Genomic DNA, 17,102 nt, shown 5'->3' on the forward strand with positions numbered 1-17,102 from the left:
ATCACATGAGTTAATGAGTTTACTGAGATTGATGGTGAGAAAACAAGAAACAGTGTTGTATTTCATCGATGTTGGAACTCTTTAGTTATCTTTTCTCTACCTTTCATTTGAAACCACTTTCTGACCTTTAACGTTATTCAATTACTTCAGCTCCCAAAAGATATTAATGTAATGTATAATGCATTTTGTCATCTCAGTGGAAGGTTCTGAAAAAGCCTGGTCAGAAGTCTTTTAGAAGCCTGAAAGAAATTACTTCTAAGATATTTCCTTGTGACTGAAATTGCAAATGCCAGATTCCATGACAAGTGCTTAAGACTAGAGGATCCTGTTCCTTTCTTGATTCAACACAGGATATCCAGAATTCTTTGTGTAGAACTCAGCTTTAAGTCACCAAAGACTACCACATGAAGACTTTTGGACACTGTTATCTATATGAAACTTCTACAAAATAGTGAAGTTTATGTTATCCACTAGAGATATTATCATGTGCAAGACAAACATAATATCTGCTGTCATGCAGCTTTGAATATTGTGGAGATGTGAAACTAATAAATGAATGCTTTTCTGGATTGGTAAATAACTTCATTGGACAATTACCATTATTGGCAAAGCATGAGAAACTGCCCCAAAACTTAGTAGCTTAGATTATATTTCATGGCTCATATGGACCAGGAATCCAGTCATGTTCTGGCTAGGTGCTTCTTTTCTCCTTGTGCACTGACTAAAGACACTCCATAGGACTTAGCCAGTAGATGGGTTGATATAAGATTCACACAGCTTCATTCACAAGGTTTACGTCGGAATGCTAAAGGAACTAAAATGGGGCTGTTCACTGGAGCCTCCACATGTTGGTGTTTCCAGCCGAGTGATCACAGTAATTGAATTTCTCACCTAGCAGACAGGTTCCCTCAGATCCAACATCCAGAAAAAATTAAGTGGACACTTTGAGAGCTTTTAGGCCCAATCAGGGATGCTACACAACAAAACTTAGAGCCAATTATTTGATTAGGAGTGAGTTATGAGGCCAGCTTACATTCTGGGGGAAATGAATCACACTCCATTTCTTAATATGGACATTGATTTACCCTTTGAATTCAGGCTAGCCTCATAATTGCAGACCGCTGTGGGAAGAGAGATTCTATTATGATAGAAGGACTTCACAGAGAAAGAGGAGGAGGAGAAGGAGAAGGAGGAGGAGAGGAAAGAAGACAGCAAGATTGAAGAAAGGAAGAAGCAGACACAGAAGGAGAAACAGACTTGTGAAGTTAGAACACAGAGGGTAAAGAGAAAGGTATTCTGAGATAAGGTTACAAAAGGAGGTAAATATCTTCAAGCCAGATTAGGACATTTGAATGCATGACTGAGTACATTTAAGCAGAAGAGTAACCTAACTATGCTTTACCTAGATCTTTTAAAAATGAATTGGGAGTCCAGGCCAGTTTTCAAGTTAATACCATATCCAAGCCGTAGATATATTGGACAGAATTTTTTGTAGCCATAGAACCATAGACAGATTAGAGTTTTGTTTAAAGCCATAATTGCTCTGCCTTTTTGGTGACTTGAGCAGAGAGAGGGTGAAGGTTACAAGATGTATTTGTTTCTGGGGTTGCTGGAACAACCTATCACACACTGGGTGTCTTGGAAAGCAGAAATGTATTCTCTCACAGTTCTAGAGACCGTAAGTGGAAGATCAAGGTGGCAGCAGGGTTAGGACACCCACTTCGCAAACTATGGGAGAGAATCAGTTCCAGGTCTTTCTCTTGGTGTCTGGGAGCTGCTGGGCATCCTTGGTATCCCTTGACTCCCACTACCCTTAGATGTCTGCTTCAGCCTCACTTTTCCTCTTCTTGTCAAGGACACTAGTCATATTAGGTTGAAGTCTACTCTACTTTAGCATGATCTCACCTGAATTACATCTGCAAGCACAGGGACTGGCAAAAAAAAAAAAGAAAGAAAGAAAACCCAAGAATGTCATGAATTTTCCTGCTGCTCACACTGGCTTCAAACCATGATCCTTAGATCTCAGTCTTCTGAGGAGCTAGGATGACAGGTGTGAGCCACCAGTATCTTGTTGTTTTTCTATATGATAAATCTTTGTATTAATGGTTAATCTTTGTAACATGGTTAAATAACCATAACCAAAATTATGCCCTAGAATGTTTGGTGTAATAGTCACAATTATCATACACCGGAAACTATCCAAATGTCCATCAACAAAGTAATCGGTGAACAGATTGACTAGTACACCGTCAGCTTAATGCTGTGACAACAGTTACAGAAGTGAATGGAATGGAAGAATCGCACATGCGCAGCACTGAGTGATAGGAGCAAAACACACAGTTAACCTTACTGGATGACTTTACTTATAAAATTGTCAAAAGCAGCAGGTGGACCAAGTCTGTCTTATTGGCAGTCAGGGTAATGGTTGCCCCTTGCTGGGAAAGGAAAGATACATACTGAGGGCTTCTGGGTAAAGAGAATGTTCCATTGTTCTATTTATTAATCTGGGTTCTGAGTACAACATATTCACTTTATGAAAGGCTTGATTTGGGGCTTTTTCTTTAATCCTTAAAAGGTTTATTTGAAAACAAATACAAAAATGGCCAGCTGTGACCGACAAACAGAAGGTGATCACTGTGTCACATTGCTATGGGCGGATGGACACAGACATATATGCCCGAAAAAGCTCTCCAAACTTGCTTATAGATCTAATACCTTACGGCTGAAAGGTTCTCTTAAAATCCCGGACATAGAAAGCTAGCAGACCTGGTAGACAGGGGTTGAACTGACACCTTCCCATGGCATGTCTATGCCATGTGCTCTTTTTCCCTGTCATACTTTCCTTCCAATAAACATTTATCCTATCATTACTTACCAAAAAAAAAAACCTGTTGCTAAAAAGACTGACAGAAAAATTGTTTGATGGTAGGCCCCTGTATGAAATTCTAGTTGTCCAGAAGATAGCCCTAGGCAAGGAACAGTCACCTACCTGTGTGTCCCAAGCCTTGTGACAGGGAGTAGATGAAACCCTTCACAGAGTAGGAGGGAGACAGCAGGTGGGTGCTGTCACTGCACTGTCTAGATCTTTGTCCCACACCCCTTCCTGCCATCCCCATTTCCCTCTCCCCCTGCCCAGCATTTCAGGCTTTGTGGACTGACAGTGCACTGGGAAAAAAGGCCCATGTTTTCCTGTCCTTGAAGACATTTGTCTTAGCTTTTCTCATTAAGGCTGCTGCTGGGTGTGCATGTTTGGTGTGTTCTGTGCTCTTCACCCCTCTAATGGTGGAAGCTGAACCTGCCCTGTTGGCTGTTTCTGATGGTACATAGCATTTCCAAATTAAATATTTAGAACATTCTCATGGTCTCCCTTCTTAGTGGCATACTTGTCAGTTTTAATGTGCTGCATTACACCACTCATAAGAAAATAAAGAGAGCAATAAAGGAAAGAAGCAATACAGTTGGGAAGATTGATAGAAGTTGGAAAGGAGCATGTAACAAGTTGCTCCCATCCCTTCACTATGTCCTGAAGCAGTCTCTGTTCCCACTGGAAATGGGCTAAAAGGGTAGCAGGCGAGCTCTCTACATGTTCCTGACCTATGGGGCTTGCAGGATGTGGGCAAACGTGCATATAATCAACTGTGAGAAACCTCAAATTAATATACTGCTGTGAGGAAATGGAAACAATGCAAAGGACAACGGAGGGCCACAGGGCTCTTCAGGCCACGGCTAGTTTCATAAACAAAGCCTCATGGAAAGCAGACAGGTTAAAATTGGAAACACTTCAGCCTAGCCCAAGTCTGGGGCTGGTTTCAGAGATTCAATGGAGCATGAAGTAGGCTGGCTCCATAGTCACAAAATAGAACAAAGAAGTTGGCTCACTTCCCTTTACTTGGGGGCAGATAGCATGGAAGATTATTTCTAAGGGAGAGGGGAAAACTGAGGGTGATTACATGAAGCCAGGGAAGTTTTGAGCAAGGGAGAAATAAAATCTAGCCCATGGAAGAGTGGCTAATACTCATGAATGCTCTCCTGCTCTTTATACTTTTAGCATTGCTATTTCTCCCCTCTTAAAGCACTGTCCAGGCCAAATACCTGCCTGCTTTGAGTGCAATGTATTAACATGAATCCCAGAAGTGGAAGACAGGGGAAAAGAAAAAAAAATCGGTTCTTTTCTTCCATCCTCCACTTCACTCCTGATGTCAACCACCAAGTAGTCATGAAATAATCTAATCCAGCTGCAAAAGGCTGCACCAGATGTAGTGGGAACTATGCCATTCGTTTATCATTTTTGTGATTTGTTTGCTTGGACAAGCCAGTTTAATATATTAGAGAAAAATAGTCCAGATATTACAAAAACTTCATGAAATAAAATATTTGCAGTGCTCAAGAATTTGTCCCACTGCCCAGTTAAAGGATCATTGCCTATAAAATCAGCAAGCCATGAAAAATAATATAAAGCTTCATGGTAGAAGTCCCAAGAACAAACCCTTGTATAGAACTTGACAACTAATAGCTGATGCATTGGTTTGCTATCATGGACACAATAAAGTACCTGAACAACAGAAGTTCTGTAGGGCTGAGGTCCTGAGGTAGATCTAGGTGTTGGAAAGCCTGGTTTTCCTGAGGCCTTTTTCTGTAGTTTACAGGTTATTGTCTCTTTAGGACATTACCTTTTGTGTGCTTGTACCTCTGATCTCCGTGTGTGTGTGTGTGTGTGTGTGTGTGTGTGTGTGTATTTTAATGGTGGTATTGGGGGTGGTATTGGCCTGGCACTTTACAATTTGAGCCATATATCTCCATTTCCAGCCTTTTGTTGGCTCATTGGAGGGAAGAGTCTCATAGACTTTTCTGCCTGAACTGGCTTTGAACCTTGATCCTCAGATCTCAGCCTCCTAAGTAGCTAGGATTATAAGCATGAGCAATTATCACTTAGCTTAGCCTTCCTTTTTTGTGATCTAATTGTCTCTCATAGGAACACAGGTCAGATTAGGTTAACATACCTTCCAACAACCTTAAATGTGGTTGTCTCAAAGAGAGTTACACTGTGAAGCATGGGGAATCTGAAGCTTCAACATATGTAATGGAGAGGGAGGATGGGCACAATCCAGCTCATAAGAGCTGGGAAGACAATTTGATACTTTCCCCAATATACTGGGACTTCAACATCTTCCCTCTATATACTGGGGCCGAAAGCTTTTTTTTTCCAAAAATATTCATATTCATACAAAAGGGGAAGTTCTCAAGGTTGAAGCCCTTAGGAAGGTGAAGGTTGTTGGAGAAAGGACATCGAAGCCATCCATGCAGTATTGTTTGCTATCTATCCAACAACCCACTAGCTACACTGCAATGATGTCTTATGAGGACCCACGGAAGCAGTTGCTCAAAACTGGCCAGCATGCCCCAAACTGTGAAAAAGTAATGTCTACTTACACTATCATATATGTATATATGTTTGTGTAATTTCCCCCCACCTCCCTCTTTTCTCCCCTGAATGGTTCAAGAGAAAATAAGCTGGATTCAGCAACCCTGCCACACAAAGCTTACTTCATGCCTTCATAGATTCCTTCTGTGCCTGGCACATTCTGTGCTCTGAGGCACTTCAAACACTTGATTTACTCTTCCATGAATTTGAATGAGGATAATGCCACACAGCCATGTTGTTCCCGCTCTTTGGATGGGATTTCACGCTCTGTCTGCCAACTTAATAAGAGTACCTATTCCTTCCAATTTCCAGAATTTATTCAGAGTGTATTTTCTCTTAGTCTTCCTAATCTTAAAAGAAAGAGCTTTTAGGACCAGGGAGCTTATAGTATTCACCAAAACATTTGCTTAGTTCAATCCCTCTAAGCAGTGTGGGGGAAACATTTTAAAGTCGCTAAGGAAGAATATTAGTGGATGTGACTAAACAGCCACAATACATTGCCAGTATCAGGCATTGAAAATATCTATGCAACTCTGAATTTCTAGCTCTCGATAGAAGGCAAGAAAATGAATAGCTCAAGGGGTTGGGGGAGGGAAATGGGGAAAAAAACACGAGATGGGGTATCAATGGGTGAGAAGTAATGCACCTACTACCTGATGCATGTAACTGTAGCCCCTTTATACATTATTCTGACAGATAATGTATGCTTAGATGCAGGCAGTCCTAAGAAGCTAAAGATCAGCGTGTGTGTGTGTGTGTGTGCAGGTATGTCAGGGGCTCCTTGGGTTGCTAAGCATCATCCCTACTTGTCTTAAGAATCAGCGTGATTTTAGTACATGGTATAATTTCATCCAGCTTTCAGTTGGAAAGGTTTGAATTTGGGCAAAGAAAGACCAGTGCCACATGCCTTCATTTGCATGTGAAAGCCAAAAAGTTGACTTCATGAAAGTAGAGAGTAGAGTAATGATTATTAGAGTCTGGGCAGAGTTCAGGGTGGGGTGGAGAGAAGATTGTGAGCCAGCAAGAGGGTGCAATGAATAGACAGAATAATTATTTTGCCCAAGGACTTGTATACCAATTTTATTGCAATAAAATGTTAAATGATATTTACATTTCATATTTCACTTATTCATTAATATAAGAAAATTAGTGACTATGTATATATATGTATATATGCATATATATACTACAGTTGGCTTGAATTTAATGGGAAGATGGGTATATCAAAAGATAATTACAAAGAGCAGTAACAAAAGTGCTAGCGAATGTAGAGAAGAGTGCTGTGGTGGCAGGGCAGATTTGTTCCTAATTGGCATATGCATTATTATTACTATAGTCGTCCCTGAACCTGTTTGAGATGTTCCATAGAAACTAATATGTTATGTGGGATTTTGAACACTGTAAAACTCTGCAAATGATTGTTACTAGTGGTTAGTTCCTAAATGAAAAGGTAACCTGAGAAAATGATTCTAGAAGACATACATTGGCATTAAAAGTCATATCTGCTTCAAAAATCATTTGATTCTCCTTCCCCCATAATTTATTTATGGAAATATCAACATGACTAGAATAATCGAAATATTTGATTTCATGCCCTATTTTCAAATATATTTCAAACCAGGAAACACACACACACAGACACACACACACACACACACACACACACACACACACACACACACACACATACATACGCTACCTTTTTATTTTTCCCAGCAGAATAATTTTTAATGTTCTACAACACAATAGGGTAACTGTGACTCGCAACAATTAACTGTACTTCGAAATAGTTCATGTGGAGGATTTTGAATGCTCCCAGAACAAAGAATTGATAAATGTTTGAAGTGATGGCTATTCCAATCACTTTGGTCTGATCATTACGCATTGTATGCATATTGACATGTCACACGGTACCTCCTTCGATATATATAATTGTATACGTATCGACATGTCACATGCTCTGCGCTGATTAAAAATTGTTTTAACTATAGAGGTTGACTGTGATGGTGAACAAAAAACTAGGTACCTGCTAATCGGTGAGAAGTCAGTCCATGCCCAGAAGAGAAAGATTCACAGCTTTCTACATTCTGTCCCCAGTTCCCGCATAGACTCTAACTGTGATGTGAAGAGATCATTTCACATCCCATTGCTTTGTGTTCCTTCTCATTAAGATGACAGTAACTTCATCAGGTTTCTCTATCATAGGAGTATTGTCTGCAACAATTAAGGGTTAATTAATTAATTGGGGAACAGCCATGTGAGAGAGATAATGAGGATTTCTGCAGTTTTGTGGTTTTGAGGAAGGACACTCTGAAATCAACTTTTTTTTTTTTTTTTGTCAGTCCTGGGCTTGAGCTCAGGGCCTGTCCTTGGTCTTTCTCGAGGCTAGAGCTCTACCACTTGAGCCCCAGCACCACTTCCGGCTTTTATTTTTTTCCTATGTATGTGGTACCGAGGAATTGAACCCAGATCTTCATGCATGCTAGGCAGGCACTCTACCACTAGGTCAAACTCCCGGCCCCTGAGTCAACTTAAATCAAAAGCTTAGAGCCTCCATTTTTTCATTACTAATCACCCTTAGAGGTTTAAAATGAACATGAATCATTTGAATATAATTTTTTCAGAAGTCAAATCCCACCCTCCCAGAATGATTTCTAGCACTCACTTTATTGAGTTAATCAATAGCATATTTTCCTTAAATATATTACTTTTACTGTGAATCAATGAAAACAACAAGAACTTATTTTCTGTGGTTTAAATAGTTTGTTATTTTTGTTATGGGCATTGCTTATTTATGTTAATGGGAGGAATCCTATAGGCAAATATGTATTTGTTTCTTCCCTTTTGTTTTCAGCTGAAATCTCAAACAAAATAATGACAGCCCTTGAATGAAAATTAAATGATGGAAATAAACCCATCTCTTGATTACCTGCTGACTAGCCAAATACTGGTTCTCTAGGGTGAGTATAATAGAGCTATTTCCTCCCCATCTTCTTCCTAATAGTCTCTCTGGTAGTGGGAGATGACCTAGGATATGCAAATATAGACCAGCCAGGCTGCAGGAATGGATTCACCTGCCCTGTTGCTAGGAGAGCTGGCACCAGTTTTAAGCCCAGCATTTCACAGCTGTGGTTCAAAAGCCAGGCCAATAATGCTCAGGCAGTGGCTGGCCTTTATTTCCTTACTGGCTTCCTCTATTTCAAATATAATAGGATATCTGATTGGCGTTCTAGAGAACAAAAGATTCCACTATATTACAGAGGATCTTGCTTTCCCTTCCTGCCAGCAAGGCTAAACAAACTACATGCTTGTTGAAGGTAGCAATACTCATAATTCTGGCTATATATAAAACTTACACTGTTTTCCATTTTCTTTCAAAGAAAGTCCTCAAAGAAATTTCCTCTGCTACTCAGTATAGAAACAGCCTGCTTTTACTCACCTTATTTAGCAATGTTGATTGATCGCTGACATATGACATACTAACTACTTACCTCAGCGGTGCTCATGCTGTGGTGCTTGAATTAAAAGGTAATTAAAGAATTGTCATTGGAACCCAGGCTTTCTGGCTGAATGGTGAGAGACACATAGCCTTAAATGCCCCTCTATGTGCCAGATAGCTCTCAGTCAAATTGGCAGTTATCTACAATGAAAGAGTGAGCTCACCGCAGCCAGAAGAACCCGTGGTCATATGTGAGTGAAATTGTAAGGCAAATGTTTGTTATACCACCAAATAAGAGAACTAATGATGAACACAGAAGCAGTGAGTTCAAAATGAGATTCATTATTATATAGTAAATTAGTAACTTTCTTGAGACGTTAACTCCACACACACACACACACACACACACACACACACACACACACACACCATAGTATAGACTCTTAACGCTGAATTTACTTGTTTTCTAAAAGAAACAGCTGAGTTGCACTCATCCTCCTCCCCTCCACCAAAGAGAAACAAATATTCTTTGTACTTATTTCCTAACTTAATTTCAAGTCTTGGCCAATCATTGCTCGCTAATTAACATCAAGTTATAACTCAAACTTTTCTGTTAAAAGTATTTGTACAGACACATACATAGACAACCTATGTATAATATTGCCTAAAGGCAAAATTGTGTTTTTTTCTTTCAGGGTCATCTATTGAAGAGCGATCTCTTAGATCCTCAGTTCTGTTTATTGTGGATTTTTGCCAAAATAATCTTTGGCATCCTTCAAAGACTTCTCTTTTAAGAAGAGCATCTCTATAATGCAATATGCTTTCAAGGCTTGAACTATAACCCTGATAGAATCTCAAGATAAGTTCTTGAAATAAATGAATGCAACATTATTTCCTGTACTTTTGGGGAAACTTCCAAGTCTTTTCAGAGAGAGACTCCTGAGAGCATCATGTAACTTTTCCCTCCCATTTCCAAAATTTGTGAAATTGCAAAACAATACATAGTCATGTGCCATGTAACAACTTTTTGGTCAATGGTGAACTGCATGTACTATGATAGTTCCATAAGATTATAACAGAGCTGAAACACTCCTGTCACCTAGTGATGGTATAACTATCCTGTACAAAGAAACCTACTGTTCTGCCAGTTGCAAAAAAAAGCATAAGATGTGCAGTTAATGTTCAGTACATCATACTTGATGGTGATGAAAAGTTGTTATTGCTTTATGTATTTACTTTGTTTATGCATTTGCTTCAATTTTATATATTTATGTATTTTGTGTATTTATGTACTTTATATATTTATGATGCTTTGTTTTATGCATTCACTGTGTTTTATATTTTTGTTTTAGAATATACTCATATGTATGGAGAAAAACACAAGATTTACTGTAACACATATGTTCTGTTATACTGACAGTGGCCTTAAACATTGTATATTTACCTTACCTATTTTTTCTTAATTTTTAAAATTTTGATGTATAAAGGGGTTACAGTTATATTCACCAGACAGAAGGTGCATTCATTCTCACACATTGATACCTCTTCTCATGTTTTTGTCCCCCTTCCCCTCCACCACCCTTCCCCTCATCTTTTTACTTTACCTCTTATTTGCATCATTTTCTCTTGTCCTTGTTTGACTCTTGTGTTTTATTCATTTTGTCCTCAGGAGCAGTAAGCGACCCTATATATTTGCCATATAGTCTAGGTTGTGTAGCAGACTGTACAATATAGGTTTGGTAAGTATGATTTCACAATAATGAGATCACCCAATGTTGCAATTAACATATTCTATTGTTAAGAGATGTGTGACTATATTGGAAAATAGAAAGAGGTAGTTTTGGTAGATGTTATGTTTGAATACCCCTTTCAAAATTCATGTTGAAATGGAATTGTCATTGTGATGTTATTGAGGGGAGGCTTTTAAAAGGTGATTCAGCCAGTGGGGGCGCTGCCTTTATGAAAGGGGTAATGCCATTATCACATGAATAAGTTATGGGATTCACTTCCTGAAACCTAGAATAAACTCAGGCCTATTTATTCTGTCTCCCACATGCTCACTTACCCTTCTACTCATGCAGCTAGAAACCCTTGCTGTGATGATGCCTTGGTCTTCCCAGCCTTCAGAGCCTTAGGCAAAATTATTTTACTCAACCTGTGGTATTCTAGTACAGTGACCAAAAAGTGGAGTAAAACAATAGCTAAGAAGGAACATTTATTATAAAAAATAAAAACCTCATAAAGGAAAAGTCTCTTGCTAAATGTGGGGCTGTGTCTTTAGAGGTGATTCTAGCTCAGAAGGAAACAAATATGGGACTCAGAGTGGACCTGGGCCGTAAGATATGAGATCACAACCAGTAATATGAGCCAAATGGCTGGCCCCTCCCCTCCATATCTGGCTGACACCAGCCAGGTAGCGCACTAGGAATGTCTTCATCAAAGCAGGAAGTCTGAATCTGATATCTGAGTGGTGGAGAGCCGGGAAATAAAGTCTGAGCAGTGACCAAACGGAGTAATGAAAATTATTCATGTTCAGAAAATGGCATGCCCTTGCTGGGCACAGTGGCTCATTCCTGTAATCCTAGCTACTCAGGAGGCTGAGATCTGAGGATCATGGTTCAAAGCCAGCCTGGGCACTAAAATCTGTGAGACTCTTATCTCCAATTAAGCACCAGGAAATCAGAAGTGGCACTGTGGCTCAAGTGGCAGAGCGCTAGCCTTGAGCTGAAAAGCTCAGGGACAGAGCCCAGGCCCAGAGTTCAAGCCTCACAAGCAACAAAAAAAGAAAAAAAGAAAAGCAAATGGCATGCCCTACTATCCTAGCTGAAACAGATGGCTTTCTGTTACGATCATAAATACTTGCTATAGCAGCTTCTAAAGAGAATAGGTTTATTTTAGTTCACAGAGTTTGGAGTTTTCAGTTCATGATCGATGAACCCTATTGTTTGGGGCCTGTGGTAACACAGCATATCATGGTGGGAACATGGGGTCGAGAAATGCTGGTCATTTATCTCATCATAACCAAGAAGCAAAATGACAACAAGGATGAGACCAGGTATGGTGACTCATTCTTATAATCTCAGATGTGTAGGGGATGGAAATAGGAAGATCATAGTTCAGGGAAGGGCTAGGCCAAAAGAGTAGCATACTACTGGCAGTGTGGTTCAAGTGGCGTAGTACTGACCTACTTTGAATATGAACCTCAAGTTCAAACCCCAATACTTCTCTCCCTAAAAGACAACAAGAATGAGGTAAAGATCCCACAACAGCCCTTGTGAACATATCCCTAAAGACCTGATGCTAGTCTTCACCTCTTAAACACTCTACAGCCCCTCAATGGTGTCATTAATCCTTTAACACAGAGACCTTTACAGACATTTAAAAATCCCAGCTAGGGTACCAGATCTAACCTCGCATGTAGCTGGCATTTCTCGTTAGCTCCCTTTAGTCAGGAATAGTTCTTCTGCCTTTGTTTTTACAAGCCTAACTTTTTTTTTTCTTTTTTTTGCCAGTCCTGGGCGTAAGTTCAGGGCATTACCACTGTCCTTGGATTTTCTCAAGGCTGGAACTCTACCACTTGAGCCTCAGCACCACTTCCGGCTTTTTTTCTATGTATGTGGTACTGAGGAATCAAACCTGGGTCTCCGTGCATGCTAGACAAGCACTCTACCACTAGGCCAAACTCCCGGCCCAGACCCTGACATTTTGTTCATTCCCTGTACGTGGGTTTATCTAGTGATTTCTTTTTGTTTGTTTTGTTTTTATGATGAGAGCCATAATGGGTTTATAGCAGGTATACCACAAAAGTGAGGTTGTTTCCAAGATAAATGACTTTAATCATAATGTTTTCATATGATATGAATCCCATCAAATAAGCTTGTTTCTTGAGTTCAAGTTGTAAACTGCTAGGTGATATCATCAAATTACTCACAGAGCAAGCCTTTCAGAGAGCACAGGCTTACATGAGAGGTCACTGCCAGGATCGCTGCTCAGAGATTCAGGATAGAACGTAGTTCACTTCCAGTCCAACTCAGTTCATGCTCACAGTATTTGTTATTTTTTAATCATCACATCATTATGGAACAGGCTTAACTTTTCTAAAGGAGGAAGAGAAAAGAGTTTATCTGAAAAAAGAAAACAAACTTAAAAAAGACCCCCCATTTTGTTCGCCAATAAGTGAAAATTAAAAGACATTTATTGTATAACTGTTTCCCTTTGAAAGCTCATAGACTTTGAAGAATTCTGAGTTGAGATGATCAAATTAGTTCCACAATCCTTCTCAGTTTAATGAATAAAAAAATAGCAGTGAGTTAAACATACCCCCTTATCATCATCAGCTTCTGAAAGAAATATTTCCAGCATGTTATATTCATGGTCACTTTACAATTCTTTGAGCATATCCCTTTTCTTTGTTTCTTTTTCTCTTCTCTCATTTTGTTTTTTATTATTGAGGTAATGTATAGAGGGGTTACAGTTACATTCACTAGATAGTAGGTGCATTACTTCTTACACATTGATACCCCTTCTCATGAATTTCCCCATTTCCTGGCCCCTACTCCCTCCCAATCATCTTGTTTCCCCCCTTCCTTTTCTTATTTCAAATAATCAAATGTATATACAATATACCAGATAACACAGTCAGATATAGTAACAATATAAGATTAACCAAAGGGAAAAAAAGAGAAGAGAAATAACACAGTACATTAAGAACAACAATCACACAAAACAAAGCTCGTTTCCATATTCTAGAGATCCTTTCATTTAGTCTCATCCTATATGACCTTATGAATCTAGGTTTTGTACTATTGTAATCCTCTTCTAGGAGAGTCCTAGATGTGTAGTAATTATTACAGATGAGGGAAAGCATTGAGCCTATGTTCCTTTGGGTCTGGCTTCACTTAATATGATTTTTTTCCAAGTCTTTCCATTTCCTCACAATTGGGGCGATGCCATTCTTTCTGATGGCAGCATAGAATTCCATTGTGTATAAGTACCACATCTTCTTGAGCAGATCTCTTTTCTCAGTGTAGGCCCTTTGCACTTGCCAATATTTCTGCTTTGAACTGTCCCTTATTGGCTTGGATTCATAATAGTTTTTTTTTGTGATATGGATCTCAGCTCAAATGGTACCTTTTCTGACCATATCCCCTAAACTAGCTTCTATCCTCATTCAGTCACACATGGAATCTAGTTTATCCTCTTATTTTCTTTTCCTTCTAAAGATTTCCTGCTGATATCATCCCACCTGGCAACCCCACTACAACATAAGTCCATGGGTGTTTACTTTGTCTCCTGCAAACCCTGGAGTTCCTAGAGTGATTTCTGGCATGGGGTGAGTGGGCTGTACTTATCTGTTGGTTCAGCTAAAGAAAGATTTTACAAAAACAACTCACCAGCCTGGAGAGAGGCAATGTAACGTATGTTGCGACAAGTACCATTGCCTTGACCTGTTGTCCACCTTGTTAACCAGAATTACCTCCAAATATTTTAGCCATTTCCAGAGATCATTACAGCAATTAAGAGAAGATGAACAGAAGTAGAGGTGGAAGTTAAAAATGAATACAGATATAAAACAAGGGAGTGATACAAACATATTAATGATCTAAGCATAAAATCTGGACCTCAAAACCAGAGTAAATGAACAGAAAATGATAAGCTTTAACTGGTACACAATGTTCTGTCTGTGATGCCACCCTATCCTGCTCTTCACATCCATTGTCCATCTCTTCTTAGTTTCTAACACTATCTTCCTTCTCAACTGCAGTTATGGACAATCTACAATATGAATGCCTTAGAGATAGCCTTAGTAGCTCAGAGTTCTCATTCATTTCTCTAACCTTTCCCATGGACTCTCTGCTATCCTTCAAGGTTCTCAGACTCATAATGGGAACAGTAGTAATATACATTGCATACAGTTTATCAGGGCAAGAAATAACATTTTTGTTGGGCATGGTGGCTCACGCCTGTAATTGTAGCTACTCAGGAGGCTGAGATCCGAGGATCAAGGTTCAAAGCCGGCCCGGGCACTAAAGAGTAGATAAACACACAGAGACAGAACACAGGAGATGTTGCCAGGCATTAGTGGGAAGAGAGGAAGGAGAGGTTATCAATGGATGGATATGAAGTTTCAATTTGGAGTGATGAAAAGTTCTGGACATGGAGAGTGGTATGTACCACACACTGAAATTTGTAATCATAAAGTTGGTAAATTCTGTAACTTTTTTAACATTCTAAAAGAGTAGCCAGGCATACAATAACATATTCCTATAGCTCCAGATACCCTAGAGTCTAAGGCAAGTGGATCATTTGAGCCTGAGGTTTGAGGCCAGCCTGTACAACAGGACCCTATCTCAAAAATAAAATAAAGTGGAAACAGTAATTTTGTTTGGGGAAGGGGACAAAGAGGCAGAGACCTTGGGAAGGCATGACACATGATGGGGATTTGGAGGTGACTAATGAGTTCCTGTTTCTGGCTAATGTTTACAAGAGCATTTGCCTTCTAAGTGCTCATGATTTTCTCTATTTGCATCTGTTTTTATTTACAGTATTAACTTCTTTAAAATAAAGAATTAACCACTTGTCTTCTAAAGCCTGGGGCCTAGGATACGACCAAAGAATGGTAATCTTTGTGAATATTCACTGAGAAACATATACTAATACTACTGGCAAATAATAGTTTGTTGGTGTTAGAATTTTAAAATGTTAAATTGTCTACTTCTCATAAAGCTCGTGAGGTGGGAACCATGATTAGTGTCATTTTCCAGAAGAGGAGCTGATATTCAGTGGTTAAGCAGCTGCCCAGGGGTCTCATGAAAGAGTCAGGTCTTTTGACTGCATGACCTCACTTCTAGTGACTATACCATGTTCCCTGGACACAAGGCAAAGCCTATACTCAGGCCACATATGTAGTTCCTGTGGCAGCATCCATAGACAGTGCCCAGCCAGGAGGTACTATTGAAAGTTGACTGTAGTAACGCACCTACTATCTGGCAAATGTAACTGTAACCCCTCTATACATTACCCCAACAATAAAAAATATTAAATTAAATTAAGAAAGAAAAGAAAGGGGCTGGGAGTTTTGCCTAGTTGTAGAGTGCTTGCCTAGCATGCATGAATACCCAGGTTCGATTCCTTGGTACCACATACATAGAAAAAAGCCAGAAGTGGTGCTGTGGCTCAAGTGGTGGAACTAGAATTTTAATTCAGCTTCTCTTCTGGAAAATGACATTAATAATGGCTCTTACCTCATGAGCTTTATGAGAAGTAGACAATTAAACATTTTAAAATTCTAGCCTTGAGAAAACGTGAGGACAGTGATCATGCCCTGAGCCCAAGCCCAGAACTGGCAAAAAAAAAGAAGAAAAAGAAAAAGAAAAAAAGAAAAAAAAAGAAGAAAGTTGACTGTACTTAGGGAATTGTAACTTTGTCCTATATTTACATAAAAATAATAAAGAAAAGGAATATAAAAAAAGAATTAACATCTTGAGGTTGGAGACATGGCACAGTTGGTAGAGCACCAGATAATGAGCAAAGCTTTAAGTTTCAAATTCGAGTCCTGGCCACTCAACAACAACAAAAAAAGAACAAACTTCTTTAAAACAAATAATATTAAGAACTTAATAACTTAACACATGCAAAGTCCTTGACCTAAGTTAGCTGTTGTTAACTATTATTTCATCCCAGCCTACAACCTCTTCCCTACCTCCCTGCAACGCCCCTCCATACACACTAAACATGCTGCTCTTGCTCCAGTAGGGCTGGAAATGAATGAAGCAACAACACTGGTCTCACAAAGGCGATAGAATTGATCCTAAACCTTTGATAGTAAAGAAACAAAGCCCCAAGACCTGGCCTAAGTGTTAAGGGCCAGAAGTATCGATAAAGTGGTTGTAGGGAAGCATATTCAGGACAGACAAGACCTTTCCTATTATGAATAGAGGGGCTGATCCACCTCAGACTATACTTACACCTCTGTTAGAGCTCCATGTTCAAGTCAGTCTGCCCCTAGATTAATTAAAAAAAAAACCCTGGGAAGTAGCATGGAAAATATGAAGGGGATAATAAAGTGATTTGGATTGTGGATGCAGGAGCCATCCAAAGCAAAAGGAAGTAGCCTTGAAATGTTAATAAGGCTCAGAGAGGCAGAAGGAAGATAGAAAGGAACTAACTTTCCAGAAGCCAAAAGGCTATCCTCCTAGGACTTGGTTAAAAGACAGTCAAGAAGCCAGAGACAAGTGGGAA

Source organism: Megascapheus bottae, chromosome 18 (genome assembly GCF_031878675.1).
Source record: "Megascapheus bottae isolate mThoBot1 chromosome 18, mThoBot2.hap1, whole genome shotgun sequence".
Classification (NCBI taxonomy): Eukaryota; Metazoa; Chordata; class Mammalia; order Rodentia; family Geomyidae; genus Megascapheus; species Megascapheus bottae.